Source organism: Triturus cristatus, chromosome 2_1, assembly GCF_964204655.1.
Source record: "Triturus cristatus chromosome 2_1, aTriCri1.1, whole genome shotgun sequence".
NCBI classification, from domain to species: Eukaryota; Metazoa; Chordata; class Amphibia; order Caudata; family Salamandridae; genus Triturus; species Triturus cristatus.
This window is the reverse complement of record NC_140581.1, coordinates 652,354,286-652,375,136: the sequence shown is the minus strand read 5'-3', so window position 1 is coordinate 652,375,136 and position 20,851 is coordinate 652,354,286.

Sequence of the window (20,851 nt, the reverse complement as noted above, 5' to 3'; positions counted from 1 at the left end):
CTTGCAATGTAGATCCACTCACCAGGATCCCCCGCTGGACCTCGCTCCCTCCAAACATTCTCCTTTTTTCACAGGGCACAATGGTCTGGAGAAGCAGGCAGGCACTGGTGCTCCAGGGCAGGTAGTCTTGGAATTCTCAGAATGATGTCCCTGACCCAGCTGGGAGACTGACAGAACTTAGCCTCCAGTCCTGTTCATGGATAGAAATCATGCAGGGCTTCTCTTCATTGACATACAGCCCAACTGACTGCTTGGCAGTTGACAATTTTGGGAGTCTCAAGCTCCCGTTCTTGTAGTTCTTTTCTAGACACAAACATTTGGTTTAGTGACTGAGGCTTTTATGTTTGTGCTGGGGGGTCTGCTTCCCTCCTTTTGGAGTGCCCACTACTTCGTCCTGCTCTTCCACCAGAAACCAATCTGTAAGAACAGTAGCAACTCCAAATCTGACACAGGCAATGAGAGTGACTTGAAGCTCACACATGGATGTCATCCACAATGATATGAGCATGAAAGGGCTATCATATGTCCCTGGCCCTACACTTTATGATTTGCTTATCAGCCCCATCATCTTCCTAAAATTTGCCCAGGCCCCTTTCCATTGGCCTCTTTCCGAATCAAAGAGTACCCTTTGAAGTTTACTGAAGAGCGTGGCTCTTCCTTCCTCCAGTAAACTCCCAAGAATGCAGCTATCCACAAAACTGTCAGGATAGAATCCTCTGCCTTCCCATGCTCCACCAGACAGCTCTGGGTCTAACAAAATAGAACCAGGTGTCTTCCATGTATTGTACCACTCAAAAGCACACACATACACCCAGTGCACGCCTGCAACCACATGTGTGCTGCACAGCACTACATACTAACTTGATGTAGGCCAAGGGTGAGTTAAGCAGACATCAGTGAAGTTTTGTATGAGTGGGCCTGAATGACTCACTCCAGTGACACAAGTAAAGATGCCTGTTTATTCCTACTGATCACAACACGATATGCTGCCACCACTGCGCTTGTGCTACTTAATTCCTGATAAAGACCGTAGACTTTCATCACCATGAGGGTAGTGCTTTAGGCACCCCTCTCAGGTCAACAAGACCTCAGTCCATGAGACAGGTCTATGTCAGGGCTCACATGCATGATCAGTACTTGCCCAGCATAAGAAATTGGGTTGTTGGTTGACTGGGATGTGAGACCTGGACAAGCAGCGACCACAATCCTTGTGAGGGTGAGGCAGAAGCCAACCCTAAAATAAACTTTGCTCACATGCTAGTAGCCTGGCACAGAGTAGTCAGGCTTAACTTAGAGGCAATGTGTAAAGTGTTTGTTCAGCATGTCAAACAGTGATAAAGCAAATAGACACCACACAAAAATGATCCCACACCAAGTGAGAAAAAAATAGTGATTTTTATAAATAAAACAAGACCAAAACAACAACAATCGAATCAGTGGAGCCAGAGATTTGCAATTTTAAAGATTGTATTGAAAAAGCACAAAGCACCAATTGTGGAGGGTCTGACAGACCGGGGCAACATCAGAAGTTTAGGCTGCCCACGATGGAATGCAGGCTGGCTACAGGGGGCTACAGGGACCCAGTTAGGCCAGCTGAACAAACTACCTGAAATCCTGGTTTGTGGAGCATTGCGAGGATCAGCATCGAAGATGTGTCATGCAGCCGCGGCGATCCATTGGTTCCGAGGTGTGGTGAGGCTGCGATGCGAGGGCCTTCATAATCGTTGAAGATCCTGTTGACGGGGCTTGCAATGTGACGTCTGGGGTCCAGGGTGCAGTGTGTAGTCTGGGTGAATCGTCGGTTCTGAAGAGCTGTGAGGCTGCCATGCGGAGTCTGACATTGTCGTCAAGGATACCATCCATGAACGATGTGAGGGCCTATGCCAAATATGCATTAAGCAGCGGCGGTCCCAAATGCATTGTGGCATGCAGAGTCAATGCAGGTCTTTGCAATGGCCCAATCCAAGCAACAATGAGATGCGTTGGTTGTGCTCTGGGTTGCGCCAAGCAGCATAGGATATACATTGGTTCTGCTGCATTCACAGAGGTTGGCAGGCACCTTAGGCTCACTTCCAAGGGTCAAGGACTGGAGTGGCACCATGTGGCAGGGTAGACTAACAGATGGCAGAGTTCAGGTGCGGGGTTGTTGGAAGCCTGTTGAATCCCTGAGGCTTCAGATCAGGAGACCAACCCTTGGAGTCATTCTGTGAAATGGGTTCTGAGTTCAAGAGTTGCAAGTCCAGTCCTCCTCCCCCAGGCAAGAAGGCAGCAGGTCAGCATAGCACGGCAGCAGTCCTTCAGAGCAGAAGTTCAGCTGAGTGCCAGTCCTTTTAGCAGCACTGCAGTCCTTCTTCCTGGCAGAGTATCCACAGGTCCAGAACTGTACTGAAGAGTTGGTGTCTGAGGTCCAGTATCTATACTCAGCTGTTTCTGTGAAGTGGGGACAAGCTTCTAGAGTTTCCAACCCCTAAGGTGTCAGGCATCCCCTTCCTCCCCCTCCTGGCCCCAGCTTATATTGGGTCACAACAGCCTAGTGATAATCCCTTTGTGTGAGGGCTCAGTCAGAGCCTTTGTGATGTTCAAGTGTTGTAGGTGACAGATCCTCCCACTCGCTAACTCAGAATGGTCCATCCTGCCAACACCTATCTTCTCTTTGTCTCACTTTGTGGGAGTAATACACAAACACCCACTTCCAGCTACACCTAGTCATGTGACCCATCATCAGGCTGCAGGCACCAAATGGTTAGGATGAGGAAAATGCCAGCATTCTAAAAGTGGCATTTTCAGAATTGTAATTAGGATTCTGACTTTGTCATTATGGCTTTTAATTACAATTCTTTAGACACGAAACACTGCCTGTCTACATGGCTGCAATTGGAAATTAAAGCTTATTAAATATAATAAGGTAACTCTTATTTTATCCTATGGGAGAGGTAGATGTTGCAGTAGTGGAAAGAACATTAAGAGTTTTTCAGTATTAGGCAATGTGATACCTAAAAGAACATGGACAACTTCTTAAGAATACTGTATACCCTACCATCTGGGCTGTGACGGGCAACTAGGAGTGTATTATACGCTCTAAAAAGGAAGGTTTGAGCCTGGTAAAAGGTTTATTTTTCAGGTTGAAATGGCAGCTTAAAACTGCACACACAGGCTGCAATGGAAGACCCGAGACAAGTTTGAAATGCTACTTAATTGGGTGGAACAACTAGTGCTTCAGGCCACTAGTAGCATGTTATTTACAGGCCCTGAGCACAGGCAGTGTCACTTTACTACAGACTTAAAAGTAGAGTACATGAAATATGCCAATTGGGTATAAGAACATTTTACCATGCTTTAAGGAGAGAGCACAAGCACTGGCTAGAAGTCATAAAGTATGCATATTTCTAAAAAACAACAAAGCATGTTCAGAAAACAGTAGGGTGAAGACAAAAAGTATGGGGATGACCCTGTAGAAAGGCCCATGTAGAACACCTGTGACTAAATAAATTAGCACCAAGGATCCAGATATCATTGCAACTTATGCACTAAATGCAGGGGTGTATGTCTGTCAACATGTGAGGGACTTTTCCATCCCAACATCTGCACTATGTTTTTCCATCCTGACGTGTGCAAGAGGGTTGATGTTGTACAATTAGCAATTTGTTTGTAACCTCAACCTGCAGCAGTTTAGAGTTGCTTACACTACATCTGCCCCACCAAGTGTGAGATCTGGTGATAGTAGGAATAGATAACAGCACAATAGATTTTTCTGAGAGTATCACATTTCTTGGAGAATGTAAAGATCTGTCCTCGATCATAATCATCTTTATCACGTTTACATTTTTGTGCTTATCTCAACATAATTGATTCCTCCAATTTTACAGGCGTTTCATTTCACTGTTGAATTTTGTCAGTGCTTTCTGATTTGCTTCTTTTGCAATTTCTTCTTGAATGGCCTCAATTTTCTCTAGTGCCTTCTTTCTATCAATTTCAGTATATTTTATTAAGATGCCTAGCATTCCTCTCAAGAACTTGCTGCTGTTATCAGCCCATTCTCGCAACATATCTTTATTGGGATTTTCCTAAGTAGTTGTAAGGATTTGCTTTCCCACCGTTAGGACATTTAATTACATTTTCGTTTTTCACATAGAGTTCACAAGTTATCATTTGTATTAAAGAAACTACCCACAAGGGCTGCATTGAGCAATATTTTGAGCATTATGATAATATAAGAATGTAAAGAAAGTTTTAAATAACTATAGTGACAATTTTGTAACTCTCTCTTTTAATCTTAAAGAAATAAAGCAATATGTTTTTCAATATTGATATTGTATGAAAATCACATAACAAAAGAGCCAGACTGCATATTTTAGAATACGAAATGTTAGTAATTATAAGTAAAGTAGTTATGTTTTGCCAACTATGAATTTTAATATTGATAATACAAATAGGAGTCTTTTTTTACTGTTTATGATGACGTTTTTGGTGTGAGCACTATAAATAGAGAAACAAAATGGTGCCTCAAATTGTGAATAAGGCTATGTATTTGCTGAAATGTGTCAGGGTAGCACAAGCACTTTATATGAATAAATGCTAAAAACCTTTGAAGAAGCGTTGTTTTCCTTATATACAAAGTAAAAAGGAGTATGTAGGAATATTACCTACTGGCGGTCGCCAGTAGGTAGTTACAGTTAGGACCCCTTTTCCATAGGAAATCCGCAACATTCTATTTTGAATAACTTTGGCGCCGGTCGACGAATCCTCGCGAATTTCTCAAAATAGGTGGGGCGCTACGCTCCGCTCCTACCCTGAAAGTCTCGGGGGGATTCGTCAAGCGGGGGCTGAGATAAAAGGGGGGTCCCAAAACGCGTTTTTCCCATGCATTTTTCCATAGGACCTTTAGACAGGGCTACAGCCCGAACGGCTGAACAGAATTACTAGAAATTTGGCAGAGAGGTAGTCCTCAGGTCAAGGAAGTGCCTTTTGTAGGTTTGGTGTAAATCTGTTCAGTAGAATCTGAGAAAATAGCCTTTAAATCAATATATATATCTGAGCCAGCTTACGGTACGCTTACCGTAAGCTTACCGTACGCGTACGGTGGCGTGCGCGAGCGCGATTCTGATTGGCTCTTAGATCTTAGTAAACATTCGAAACAGCCGAAACCAGGAAGCGGCGGCCGCCATTTTCTCTCTCGCACTGAGAGCTAGGTTGTTAAATAAAACCAATAAACATATAAAGGGGCTGTTTAGACAGCTCCCACACACATAGCCATGTTAAGGTAGTTCCCAAAGACCCCCCAAGGCCAAAAATGCAATTTTTATTTTTTCGCTAATTTCGCCGATTACGCTTACCGTACGCGTACGGTAAAAAATGTCAAAAAAAAAAACACTATCCACACTCTCCCCACCCCCTGTAGGGCTTATTAGATTTGTAAAAAACCACAATATTTAAAAAAAGAATAATAAAAGAAAAAATTAACAACACTCTCTCCACCCCGTGTGCAAATGATGTCCAAAGGGCACCATTTGTGCATGGCTTATAAAAATTACGAAAAATTAAAATATTACCTTTCAAAACGAAGTGCATCATATGTCCTCCATGTGCGCAAAGCGCATCTTGCGTACATGGCCCATCTAGCGTAACGTGGGCACGCGGTGCGCGTAGCGCACCGCGTGCCCACCGTGCGTGCACGGCACTAACTGCATAAAGTGGGCGCGCGGTGCGCGAAGCGCACCGCGTGCTTACTGTGCGCGCACGGAACGAACTGCGTTAAGTGGGCGCGCACGCCACGAATGGCGTAAAGTAACTTAGCATTTAAAAAAACGTACAAATTTACTGAAAAAACCATAGGTTTCACACACGTTATAGTTAGGAATTAGCATTTAAAAAACCTTGCAAATTCACTGAAAAAACCATAGGTTTCACACCTGTTATAGTTAGCGGAAATTTTACTGATAAAAAACCAGTGAAATTCCCCCGTTATAGTTAGTGTAGGCAACTATAACTCACGCGACCGCAATCTTCTGCTGATGACATATGTGTTTTTATGAAAAAAAAATATTTGAAATATATGTATAGCTAAAAATGTATGGAAGAAGACATGGGCAAATAAGTGTCTAAATACAGTATTAGCATCAGCAGAAGATTGCGGTCGCGTGAGTTATAGTTGCCTACACTAACTATAACGGGGGAATTTCACTGGTTTTTTATCAGTAAAATTTCCGCTAACTATAACATGTGTGAAACCTATGGTTTTTTCAGTGAATATATATATATACAATTCAGCAGTTACTATCACCTGCGATAACTATAACTTACACCCTGACAATGCTCTGCTTATGAATGCAGATGTTACATCACACATGTCATGGTCAAAGACATCTCTGATGATATCACTGATGACATCTCAAATGACATCACTGATGACATCATCTAGTGATTGTGAGTGGTTTTGTAACAGTTTTTGTGTGTTAAAATATATACTAAGGTACTACAAGTTAAATTAGTATGCCTTGTGTACTACTAATGAGTGATGCTATTTCAAACACATTATGTTACTGGCTGTTTGACTGTGTGTACCATTGAGTGAGCTGGTGTGTGAGTGGGTGTGTGAGTGGCTGTATGTGTGAATAAGTAGGTGTTTGAGTAGCTGTATGGGTGAATGAATGGGTTTGTGAGTAGCTGTACAGATGAGTGAGTGGATGTGCAAGTGGCTATATGGGTGAGTTAGTGGATATGTGAGTGACAGTATGGGTGGGTGAGTGGGTGTATGAGTGACTGTATGAATAACTGAGTTGCTGTGTGAGACACTGTGTGGGTGAGTTATGGTGTATAAAGTGGTTTTATAGGTGACTGAGTGGCTTTTTGAGTGGGGGTTTGGTTAACTGAGGGGATGTGGACATGGCTGAATTGGAGAGTGAATGTTCATAGGCTATATGGGAGAGTGTGCAGATGTGTGAGTGCTTGTATGGATGTGTGAAGTGTATGTAAGTGGTTGTGTGGGTGTGTAAGTGGCTCTGTTGAGAGGCTGTATGGGTCAATTACTTTGTGTGTGAGTAGCTGTGTATGGTTATGTAAGTGGCTCTGTTGAGAGGCTGTATGGGTGAGTGACTGGGTGTGTGAGTAGCTATATTGTGAGCGAGTGGGTGTGTGAGTTCCTGTATGGGTGAGTGAGTGGTGGTGTGAATGACTATATAGGTGAGTGAGTAGATATGTGACTAGGTGTATGGACAAGTGAGTGGCTATGTGAGTGGCTATATTTGTAAGTGAGTGGGTGTGTGAGTGGCTCTGTAGATGAATAGGTGAGTGTATTACTTCTTGTGTCAGTGTCTGAATGGGTGTATGAGAGGTTGTATGGGGTCTGAGTGGGAATGGTTCTGTGGCTGAAGCCATCAGTGATGTCATTTGAGATGTCATCAGTGATGTCACTGACCATGTCATGAGTGATGTAATATTTTAGGTCGTAGGCAGTACATTGCTGGGGCAAAAGTAAATACTAGCTCAGGTAATTATAACTGCTGAATTTTACTGGTTTTGTACAAGTGAAATCTGAACCTAACTATATTGTCCCTGTAACCTTAGTTTTTTTCAGTGAATTTTTATGTTTTTGAATATGTTATTAACTAACTGTAACTATTAAACGTTGAGAGTGGGTGTGTGATTGACTGTATAAGTCTGGGAGTTTGGGGTATAAGTGGCTGTACGGGTGTGAGTGAGAATGTAAGTGGCTGTGTAGGTCTTTGAGTGATTGTGTGTGTCCATGTGGATATGTGAGTGATTGTGTGAGTGGCTGTATTGGTCAGTGAGTGTATGTGGTAGTGACTATATGGGTCTGTGAGTTGATGTGTGAGAGTCTGTATGGGTCTGTGAGTGGGTGTATGAGTACCTTTGTGGGTCTATGAGTGGATGTGTGAGTGCCTTTGTGGGACTGTAACTGGGTCTGTAAGTGGCACTATGAGTAGGTATGTGAGTGGCTGCGTGGGTCTGTGAGTGTGTGTGTGACTACCTGTATGTGTCTGTGAGTGGGTGTGTGAGTTATGCTTATGGATCTGTGAGTGCCTGTGTGGGTGTATGAGTACCTGTGTGGGTCTGTGAGTAGTTGTGTGAGTGCTTGTGTAGGTTTGTGATTGGATCTATGAGTGGCACTATGGGTCTGTGATTTAGTGTGTGAGTGGTTGTGTGGGTCTGTGAGTGGGTATGTGAGTGCCTATGTGGATGTGTGACTGGGTGTATTAGTGGTAGAATAGATTCTGGGCATTTGAATACTTAGGATACTTAAAAGGGAGAACCATGGACTCTGCTCTCACCAGGAGAGAACAAGAAAGCAACCACTCATCACAGTCAATACAGATCAGATTGCGCTCCAATAGATCAACAATACATTCACTTATATGTTAAAAATTTCAAATCATTTTTCAAAGTGGTATACAAGAAGAAACACACTTGCTTTGCCTTTCCTAAGGTCAAGAAGTTAGAATCATTTGTGCTTTACTGAAGTGGAGCTTCAGCTGGGGCACTTGCTATGTTTATATTTGTAAGTGTTTCCCATTAAGGTCTAATTTCTGCGAAATGAGCATCCCAGCTAGAATGAAAGAAGAGTGCACTGATTTGCCAAAAATTTCTACCCAACTGGAGTACTTTCTACTGGTTAATTAATAAGTGCTATCTTGTTGGGTAAATGTCTAGTGCATAATTTGCAATACAGCTGTAAAAATAACCACGAAGCAATGTGTGTAGTGACCTTGTATGCATGTAATTTCAACAATGTGATTCCTCCTGCAGCGTCTTCATTCAAAAATTTGTGATAACATGAATCTTCATCAAGAGAAGACGACAAGATTAAAAAGAGGTGAATCTCCAACAAACTGAGTACTTCCACTTTACCATAAGAAATAAAAAAAAAACTGTTTCTTGGAGATGTCTTTGTATTCCTCTGCATCAAGAACCTGTCACCAAAATTGGTAGGAAACACACTCAGGAACCTTTGGCTAAAATGTCAGTCGCAGTGGGAAAAGGAGGAAATACCTTTGCATACTACCATGGAAAACAAACAAGGCTAAATAGGTGGAGCTTGCAGTTGTTTTTGGGTATTTGCATGTTCATGGTCAGGGCCATGGTCTCCCTCTTTATATTTTTATCCGGGGGGGCACACAGCCATCCCCTCCCTGGGCTGATTTTGCCCCAGGCACCCCATGCCCCTGGCCCCTCCTTGTCATGCTGGGTGCTCTGAAGCCCACCTGGGGCACCCAGCCTGCACTGTTGGGACCTTAGGGGAGCCTGAATGCCACCATGGACCCTTCCGGCTCCCTGCCTGCAGCAATCTATTTCCCTGCCCACTTGACAGCGGGCAGGGAACTAGACAACAACTCTGCTCCCAGCAAGCTAGAGCTGTTTGACATCCTCCGCTTGCTGGGAACAGAGTAAGTGTTTGTTCTTGCTTGGCGGGAGCTATCACAGTTCCCTCCAAGCGAAAGCAAACTGCTATCTCCAGAAGTTGTGCACCTTGGGAGATAGCAGGAGCCGACTCTGGGGGTAGCAATCCACAGGGCTCTAAAAGGCTCCAGGAGGGGGGCCGCGTTGCCCCTCTCCTTTGTTTTGCACTGGCTGGCCCTGGGGAGGTGGTGTTCCCGGTGCCATACATGGCATGGGAGGGAGCCCTCCTCCATGTTTAAAGTTTAGATTTGGCCCTGGGACGGTGGTGGTCCCCGGGGGTCCATGGAGACACCTCCTTGTTGTTTAATTTAGCCCCAGAAAGGTGTTGGTCCACAGGCCACCTTATGTACATGTAGCCTTGGGGATGTGGAGGACCCCAGGGCATAGAAATACCTTCAGAGGGTGGTCACGTGCACCCTCTCCATTATTTTGATTACAATCTGCATGCCCCCGGCACCTGGCCAACCAGGGGACTATAGTGTAAACAAGTACAAGAGACCGCTATTGGGCTTTTATATTTTTACTGAGGATTCGCAAATCCAGCACGATTTCAAGGCAACCTCAGGGTGACCTCAGAATGAGGGCTAGGGGGGCCAGGGTATAACTACTTTGCCCCCTTTTCTTTTTTTTTAAATTGCTTTTGGGACTCAGCTGTATGTTGAGTCCCAAGATGGCTGCCAACACTTCCTGGTTGAAGTGTTGGCGGCCAATCATATATCAACACGGGAACTGTCGGAACCTAAGAGGATCCTTAGAGGATCTTCGTCCCTAGATATACATATTTGGTTTTGTGTTAATTTCTCCAAAACTGCTGACTAGATTAACAACAAATAACAAAAGTAGTGCTTTATAGATCAAGAGCTACTTTCTGCCAAATTTGGTGTAATTCCTGGCGTGTTGTAAATTGGGGCATTTAGTCCCCTTCAATCCTGAGGGTCCCTGGGGGCGAACTAGCCCACCAGGTACCTCCCGTAAGCACCACAGTTGCCCCTTTTTACACCATGCAGCTTCTGGTGCACTGCTGGTGGTGCGATGAGGTCCTCTTGTGTCCTGAGGACCTCAGGATACAAGTGGACTTCATTCTAGGAGCAGCAGTTTGCCACAAGCCGCGTTTGCAGCGTGGTGTAAAAAGGGGCATGACCTCGGAACACCTCTCTGCAATGCAGCTCTCTGGTGCTTACTGGAGGTACCTGGTGGGCTAGTTGGCCCCACGGACCCTCAGAATTCAAGGGGATTTAATAGGGACGTTATAGTAGAAATTAGGATTTTAAAAAAAACTTTGAAATTCACTGAAAAAACTACCGGTTTCAGCGACGTTATAGATAGAAATTAGCATTTAAAAAATCTTTGAAATTCACTGAAAAAACCATAGATTTCAGGGATGTTATAGTCAGAAATTAGCATTTAAAAAACCTTTGAAATTCACTGAAGAAAACCATAGGTTTCAGGCACTTTATAGTTAGAAAGTAGCATTTAAAAAAACACTAGAAATTCACTGAAAAAAACATAGGTTGCAGGGACATTATAGTTAGTTGGACATTTCACTCGTACAAAACCAGAGAAATTCCACCGTTATAGTTAGTTCAGCTAACTATAACTCGATCCCCCGCAAGCACTGCTGATGACGTCACATATTACATCATTCATGACATGGTCAGTGACATCACTGATGACATCACTGATTACATCATCCAGTGACTGTGTGTTTCTATAAAGTTTAAATATAAAAGAGGGGACTTACTGGTAGGCTGTGGTTGCCTTTCTTGTGCCTGATTCTGCCCAGAGGAAGGGAGTTTTCCCGAAACGCGTCGGCAGCAAAGATGGGGAGATGTCATGTGTGCGCTGCCTTCTTCCCTGACCTCACCTCCAGCGAGTGCCTCCCAATAGAGCGGCAAACTCTTCAATCAGATTAATGTGGCCAAGCCCAGGCCACGGGAAGCACCACCGCGAGACCCGAGCGGGTCCGAGGTTTTGTATTTGCAGAGCGAGTGTGGTGCTGGAGGGGTCGACTATATGGAAGGCGGCACCATGGAACATTGTTTGTCCCATATGGATATTTTAATGACATTTGCAAGGCAGCGCCCACTTGGGGGAGTAAAGACTACCAGTCCCATGATGCAAGCTGTCGTTACTCACCTGATTTATATCGAGGTTTCAACTGGAAATAAAAGAGGGGACTTACTGGTAGGCTGTGGTTGCCTTTCTTGTGCCTGATTCTGCCCAGAGGAAGGGAGTTTTCCCGAAACGCGTCGGCAGCAAAGATGGGGAGATGTCATGTGTGCGCTGCCTTCTTCCCTGACCTCACCTCTAGTGAGTGCCTCCCAATAGAGCGGCAAACTCTTCAATCAGATTAATGTGGCCAAGCCCAGGCCACGGGAAGCACGACCGCGAGACCCGAGCGGGTCCGAGGTTTTGTATTTGCAGAGCGAGTGCGGAGCTGGAGGGGTCGACTATATGGAAGGCGGCACCATGGAACATTGTTTGTCCCATATGGATATTTTAATGACATTTGCAAGGCAGCGCCCACTTGGGGGAGTAAAGACTACCAGTCCCATGATGCAAGCTGTTGTTACTCACCTGATTTATATCGAGGTTTCAACTGGATATAAAAGAGGGGACTTACTGGTAGGCTGTGGTTGCCTTTCTTGTGCCTGATTCTGCCCAGAGGAAGGGCGTTTCCCCGAAACGCATCGGCAGCAAAGATGGGGAGATGTCATGTGTGCGCTGCCTTCTTCCCTGACCTCACCTCTAGTGAGTGCCTCCCAATAGAGCGGCAAACTCTTCAATCAGATTAATGTGGGCAAGCCCAGGCCACGGGAAGCACCACCGCGAGACCCGAGCGGGTCCGAGGTTTTGTATTTGCAGAGCGAGTGCGATGCTGGAGGGGTAGACTATATGGAAGGCGGCACCATGGAACATTGTTTGTCCCATATGAATATTTTAATGACATTTGCAAGGCAGCGCCCACTTGGGGGAGTAAAGACCACCAGTCCCATGATGCAAGCTGTTGTTACTCACCTGATTTATATCGAGGTTTCAACTGGAAATAAAAGAGGGGACTTACTGGTAGGCTGTGGTTGCCTTTCTTGTGCCTGATTCTGCCCAGAGGAAGGGAGTTTTCCCGAAACGCGTCGGCAGCAAAGATGGGGAGATGTCATGTGTGCGCTGCCTTCTTTCCTGACCTCACCTCTAGCGAGTGCCTCCCAATAAAGCGACAAACTCTTCAATCAGATTAATGTGGCCAAGTCCAGGCCACGGGAAGCACCACCGTGACACCCGAGCGGGTCCGAGGTTTGGTATTTGCAGAGCGAGTGCGAAGCTGGAGGGGTCGACTATATGGAAGGCGGCACCATGGAAAATTGTTTGTCACATATGGATATTTTAATGACATTTGCAAGGCAGCGCCCACTTGGGGGAGTAAAGACTACCAGTCCCATGATGCAAGCTGTTGTTACTCACCTGATTTATATCGAGGTTCCAACTGGAAATAAAAGAGGGGACTTACTGGTAGGCTGTGGTTGCCTTTCTTGTGCCTGATTCTGCCCAGAGGAAGGGAGTTTTCCCGAAACGCGTCGGCAGCAAAGATGGGGAGATGTCATGTGTGCGCTGCCTTCTTCCCTGACCTCACCTCTAGTGAGTGCCTCCCAATAGAGCGGCAAACTCTTCAATCAGATTAATGTGGCCAAGCCCAGGCCACGGGAAGCACGACCGCGAGACCCGAGCGGGTCCGAGGTTTTGTATTTGCAGAGCGAGTGCGGAGCTGGAGGGGTCGACTATATGGAAGGCGGCACCATGGAACATTGTTTGTCCCATATGGATATTTTAATGACATTTGCAAGGCAGCGCCCACTTGGGGGAGTAAAGACTACCAGTCCCATGATGCAAGCTGTTGTTACTCACCTGATTTATATCGAGGTTTCAACTGGATATAAAAGAGGGGACTTACTGGTAGGCTGTGGTTGCCTTTCTTGTGCCTGATTCTGCCCAGAGGAAGGGCGTTTCCCCGAAACGCATCGGCAGCAAAGATGGGGAGATGTCATGTGTGCGCTGCCTTCTTCCCTGACCTCACCTCTAGTGAGTGCCTCCCAATAGAGCGGCAAACTCTTCAATCAGATTAATGTGGGCAAGCCCAGGCCACGGGAAGCACCACCGCGAGACCCGAGCGGGTCCGAGGTTTTGTATTTGCAGAGCGAGTGCGATGCTGGAGGGGTAGACTATATGGAAGGCGGCACCATGGAACATTGTTTGTCCCATATGAATATTTTAATGACATTTGCAAGGCAGCGCCCACTTGGGGGAGTAAAGACCACCAGTCCCATGATGCAAGCTGTTGTTACTCACCTGATTTATATCGAGGTTTCAACTGGAAATAAAAGAGGGGACTTACTGGTAGGCTGTGGTTGCCTTTCTTGTGCCTGATTCTGCCCAGAGGAAGGGAGTTTTCCCGAAACGCGTCGGCAGCAAAGATGGGGAGATGTCATGTGTGCGCTGCCTTCTTTCCTGACCTCACCTCTAGCGAGTGCCTCCCAATAAAGCGACAAACTCTTCAATCAGATTAATGTGGCCAAGTCCAGGCCACGGGAAGCACCACCGTGACACCCGAGCGGGTCCGAGGTTTGGTATTTGCAGAGCGAGTGCGAAGCTGGAGGGGTCGACTATATGGAAGGCGGCACCATGGAAAATTGTTTGTCCCATATGGATATTTTAATGACATTTGCAAGGCAGCGCCCACTTGGGGGAGTAAAGACTACCAGTCCCATGATGCAAGCTGTTGTTACTCACCTGATTTATATCGAGGTTCCAACTGGAAATAAAAGAGGGGACTTACTGGTAGGCTGTGGTTGCCTTTCTTGTGCCTGATTCTGCCCAGAGGAAGGGAGTTTTCCCGAAACGCGTCGGCAGCAAAGATGGGGAGATGTCATGTGTGCGCTGCCTGCTTCCCTGACCTCACCTCTAGCGAGTGCCTCCCAATAGAGCGGCAAACTCTTTAATCAGATTAATGTGGCCAAGCCCAGGCCACAGGAAGCACCACCGCGAGACCCGAGCGGGTCCGAGGTTTTGTATTTGCAGAGCGAGTGCGGAGCTGGAGGGGTCGACTATATGGAAGGCGGCACAATGGAACATTGTTTGTCTCATACGGATATTTTAATGACATTTGCAAGCCAGCGCCCACTTGGGGGAGTAAAGACTACCAGTCCCATGATGCAAGCTTTTGTTACTCACCTGATTTATATCGAGGTTTCAACTGGAAATAAAAGAGGGGACTTACTGGTAGGCTGTGGTTGCCTTTCTTGTGCCTGATTCTGCCCAGAGGAAGGGAGTTTTCCCGAAACGCGTCGGAAGCAAAGATGGGGAGATGTCATGTGTGCGCTGCCTTCTTCCCTGACCTCACCTCTAGAGAGTGCCTCCCAATAGATCGGCAAAGTCTTCAATCATATATATATATATATATATATATATATATATATATATTATCTACTGGCGGTCGCCAGTAGATAGTTCTAGTTAGGACCCTGTTTCCATAGGAAATCCGCAACATTCTATTTGGAATAACTTTGGCGCCGGTTGACGAATCCTCGCGAAATTTTCAAAACTAATGGGGCGCTACGCTCCGCTCCTACCCTGAAAGTCTCGGGGGGATTCGTCAAGCGGGGGCTGAGAAAAAAGGGGGGTCCCAAAACGCATTTTCCCCATGCATTTTTCCATAGGACCTTTAGACACAGCTACAGCCCGAACGGCTAAACAGAATTACTTGAAATTTGGCAGAGAGGTAGTCCTCAGGTCAAGAAAGTGCCTTTTGTAGGTCTGGTGTAAATCTGTTCAGTAGGTCCTGAGAAAATAGCATTTAAATCAATATATATATCTGTAAGCGCGCTCCGTGCGCTTACCGTAAGCTTACCGTATGCGTACGGTGCCGTGCGCGAGCTCAATTCTGATTGGTGGTTACATGACTGTAAACATTCGAATCGGTCGAAATCAGGAAGTGTCGGCCGCCATTTTCTGTCTCTCGCACTGAGAAACAAAGGTGGGGAACGTGAAACGGGGGCAACGAAGAGAGTTGCAGACCCCCTAGTGTTTGTCAGGGGGTCCAAGAAGGACCTAAAAGTACGAAAAATAAATTTAATAATTGTAAAAAAAAATCGCGGGGTACGCGTACGGTAAGCTTACCGTACGCGCACGGCAAAAAAAGTTTTTTAAAAAAAAATAAAGAAGTAACAATCACATTTATTAAATAAATTAACGGACCCACAAGGGAGAAAATAACAAATGTTACTGCGTAAAAAAAGGTGAGGAGGGCACGGCATGGACTGCGCAACGTGGGCGCTGGGTGCGCGAAGCGCACCCAGCGCCCACAGCGCGCGCACGGTGCGCGAAGCGCACCGAGCGCACAGGGAGTGCGCATAGTGAAAAAACAGAAAATAAATAAATAAATAAATACATAACTTAGCATTTAAAAAACCGTACAAATTCACTGAAATAACCATAGGTTTCACACACGTTATAGTTAGGAATTATCATTTACAAAACCTTGCAAATTCACTTAAAAAACCATAGGTTTCACACATGTTATAGTTAGCTGTACATTTCACTCATAAAAAACAAATGAAATTCCACGTTATAGTTAGATCAGGTAACTATAACTTGCGCGACCGCAATCCACAATGTGTAATTTCAGATGTCATCATTGATGTCATGAGTAATGTCACTGACCATGTCATGAGTGATGTACTATGTGACGTCATCAGCAGTTTATTGTGGGCGCGCAAGTTATAGTTACCTGATCTAACTATAACGTGGAATTTCATTGGTTTTTTATGAGTGAAATGTACAGCTAACTATAACATGTGTGAAACCTATGGTTTTTTCAGTGAATATATATATATATATATATATATATATATATATATATATATATATATATATATATATATATATATATTCACTGAAAAAACCATAGGTTTCACACACGTTATAGTTAGCTGGACATTTTTCTCCCGTAAAAAACCAATGAAATTCCCCCGTTATAGTTAGTACAGCTAACTATAACTTGCGCGACCGCAATCCACTGCTGATGACTTCACATATTACATCACTCATGACATGGTCAGTGACATCACTCATGACATCACTGATGACATCTCAAATGACATCACTGATGATGTCACTTATGATGTCATCCAGTGAACGTTTAATTTGCAAAGATTTTTATAAATATAGAGAAAGGCCTGTTAAAGAATGAGTTGGTGTAGAAGTGTGTAAAGGGATGATTTTCTGTGTTGTGTAACTGACTCGACAAGTGAGTCCTTTAACTACATCTTACTTCAGACTAGTGCATAAACTGTATAAATGTTTTGTATGTGTCTGTGTGTTGGTGTATAAGTGGTGGCATGGTTTTGTGAATAGCTATATAAGTGTCTATATGGGTTATTGATTGCTTGTCTCAGTATCTGTATGAGTTCCTACGTGTTTGTGTGGGTAAAGTGTGTGTGAGTGTGCATAGATGAGTGAGTGTGTGATTCTATGACTGGATGTTATTAAAAGTGCATCTCTGAAGGACTGTATGGTTGTGTGAGTGTATGTATGGCTGTGTTATGGTTTGAATGTATATCTCAGTGGTACATTTGTGACTAACTAAATATGTAAAAGGCATTATATATGTGTGTAAGAGTATATAAGTGGTTAGATGTGAGAGTGTGTGATTGTGACAGTGACTGTATGGATGAATGTGTGCTTGTGTCAATGATTCTAATTGAGCATAAGAATATGATACTATTTTTGTGAGTGAGTGAACTTGAGTGTGTATAACTGCATAAATGAGTAAATGACAGTGTGATTATTTGTATGAATGACTAGGTGTGAGAGTACCTCTATGGATGATTGTTAGTGTGTGAGTGTCTATATAGATATATGTATAAATTCATATGATACTTTTTTATGGACTGAATGTAACTATGAGTGACTGTACAGGTGAGTGTGTGGAGGTGAATGAAGACCTAAAAGTTATTTTTTGGGTATGCAGTTATTAGTATTGCATTATTTATGGATTTGAGAATGGAACTGTGTAATTTTCAGTTGGTATATCAAAGGTTTTATAAGGGTGTGAGAAGATGTGGTAATTTATCACATTGATGTCTTCAACAGTGACATCATCAGTGATGTCATTTGAGATGTCATCAGTGATGTCATGAGTGATGTCACTGACCATGTCATGAGTGATATAATATGTGACGTCATCAGCAGTGGATTGCGGTCGCGCAAGTTATAGTTAGCTGTACTAACTATAACGGGGGAATTTCATTGTTTTTTTACGAGAGAAATGTCCAGCTAACTATAACGTGTGTGAAACCTATGGTTTTTTCAGTGAATTTGCAAGGTTTTTTAAATGCTAATTCCTAACTATAACGTGTGTGAAACCTATGGTTTTTTCAGTGAATTTGTATGGTTTTTTAAATGCTAATTTTTGAATTATTAAATTATATATATTTTTTTTTTATAAAAAAAAAATTCCTATGTATTCATTTATATATTATCTGTATCCTTTTATTTGTTTTTGCTCTTTTTTTTAACTTTCAATTAGGATAAAGTTGAACAGTTTATTTAATTTTTGCAATTAATTTTTCTCCACTTTTTTTTTTTAATATTAATTCTTTGGGTGTGCGCTCAGAGCGCGCACCTAGTACGTTTTCGTAAGTTTTTTATGAATACCGGCGTACGTACGTATGCGTACGTACGTATGCGTGCGTGCGTCGTACGCGCTCCACGCGGTTCACTTCCGCATACGCTTAAATTACGCGCGTTTACGTTCGCGTATACGCGTGTGCAACGTATGCGCGTTACGTACGCGCATATGACGTATGCACATGCGCTCCTACGCGTTCGCGCATGCGTAATCACAAGGTGCGCGCTCGGAGCTTGCTCAGTGCGCGCACCTCGGGTTATATGCATAATACAACAACACTTCTAATTGGTTAACATTACTTTCAGTTTCTGATTGTTTTAACACCACACCCAATCCCCTCATGGCAAGTCATGTGATCAAGAATCATCACTTTTGATTGGTTTGAAGTACTTTCAGTTCCAGATTCTTCCCAAACCACACCTACTCCCTTCATTATTAGTTCTTATTCCCTTGGAGAAGGAGCTATTCTGTTGTTGAGAGACAATGGCTGAACAGCAACCATCTTCAGACACTGACCAGGACACTCTTGAGAGACAGAGGAACAGGAAGCAGAAAGACAGCTTTATATGGCAGTTTTTTACTTTCCCAGAGGGACAAAAAAAGGTGAATGCACCGAAAGTTACTTGTACATTGTGTCAAAAAGTCTTATCACGTGGGAATGCTAACAAGAAGTATTCTTTTAGCATACACACAATGACGAGGCATGTTGAGACAATGCATCCAGTATCTTTTCGTCGAGCTTCTGGAGCAAACCCTCCACCTGCTCAGCCGACGACATCTGCAGCAGCTCAGCCGAGCACATCTTCGGTAGCTCAGGCGAGCACTTCTTCTGCAGTGGTGCCTTCGCCTTCTTCCACACCTCTTGTTGGACCACCTTGTTTGGCGAGGTTGTCCACACGCTGCACTGATTGCGGTCGACTTATTTCTGTGGGTGAGACCAGTCTTGATCTCATTCAGAGAAAATTTGATGCGCATGAGTGCAGTAGGCCATAGATGTTTTTTCTTTTTTTTCGTTTTTCTCTTCCTGTTTCCCTACATTAACTCAAGGGCTCTTTTAAGAGCCACTTAAAAACTAAACCCCCAAAAAATTTTGGGGGATCTATTTATTTTTTATTTTTTTTGGGGTGCGCGCACCCTGCGCGCACCCTAGGATGTTTTTAAAAAAAATTTTTTTTTTTTAAATTTAATGTACAAAGAGAGGTGAAGAAATGGAAGCATGAAAAGGGAGGATTGAGAAATACAAATATTTTTCACTTATTTTTTTAAAAAAATAACTTCTTTTGAAAAAAAAAAATTTTAGTAATTTGCAAGGGAACAGAATTTCGTTTTTTAATTTTTCTTTCTAGTTCTGCAAAAAAAGAAAAAAAGTATTAATATTCAATCATACATTTTAAAAAGCATTACATGTTTTTACATATATTACAAAGCAATTTTTTGCCCTTTTTTCTGTTTTCAGAATTTTTAAATTTTCACTTAAAATAGTGAAAACAATTGTATTCATCATTTAACAGCGGGCAAAAAAAAAACAATCTGAAAGATTGTTTAAAAAAAGCCCCAAAACTATCCTCACTAAAATATACCTTGTTAGAAATATTACATATATATTACAAATACTTTTCTAGATGAATAAAATTTTTCTAGATAAACCGTCTTTAAACCTTGTCGCAAAAGCACACATGCCAAAATGATTTCTCTCAAAGGAGTCCACAATTGTTTTTATAACTTTTCCTTTAGGCCAAATAGTAATTTCAAAATCCTTTTTAAGTGATATCTTCAATTATAATCCTTTAAAATTACAAAAAATGCTTTCTTCAGATGCAGTTTTTAGTTTTCAAAATTTAGGTTTCAGAAAAATTAAGTAAGAATTGGGTAAATCATAAGGCAAACGTTGCTTGAAAATCAATTGGGAATCATTACACAGTGTCCAGCCTTTTTCACATTTAAGATAAACTGTGTAATGTCCAGAAGTTACAGTAGGTCCTTCATGAAAAATTATTGCAACTGTAACAAGTTTTTCCAGAAATTGATAATTGTTGTCCTATAAACTTCTTTATTAAAGTATCCAATTTTGAACCATCAGCTCTACAACGTTGCATCATTAAAATTACATACTGACCATATTTCTGTAAAAATAACGTGGAAAACATGTCAGATTTACATTCAGACTATTCCATGTTGTGATTGGCATCTTTAACTAATTTACTAAAAGTCACTGATTTACTTTGTGGTAATGGTAAAAATATGAACCTTTCTGAATCAACATTATTACTGCATGTGTTCATACAGTTTTCACAGCAATGTTCCCATTTGTAAGAGACACCAAATAGGTTTTCTACTTCTACTCCTTCATCTTCAAGTATGCTCAGTATATATATTAAGAATTCCTGTGCATCTTGCTGGACATTTTCTTTAAACTGTGTAGATCCAGAACATACATTTAAAAGATTTCTAACATCAGAAGCACTTTCTATTTTAGTTTTATCATTACTTAGCTTCTCATAAAGGAGACTCAGTAGAGAACACAATCTTTTTCCATGATTTACTATTATCTGTTCTTGCAACTTTTCAAGATAAAATACAACATTCAGCACTACATTTGCATAGCAGTTGACACCAGAGCTATTTTCAAAATGGCAACCAACAACCTCTTCAACACTGTCCTTTTTCTTTTTCCTTGCTATCACATCACTGTCCTTTTTTTTTTGTTCTGTTCATCCACATTACAGATATTTTCAATTCTCCTTTTCCGAGAAACAA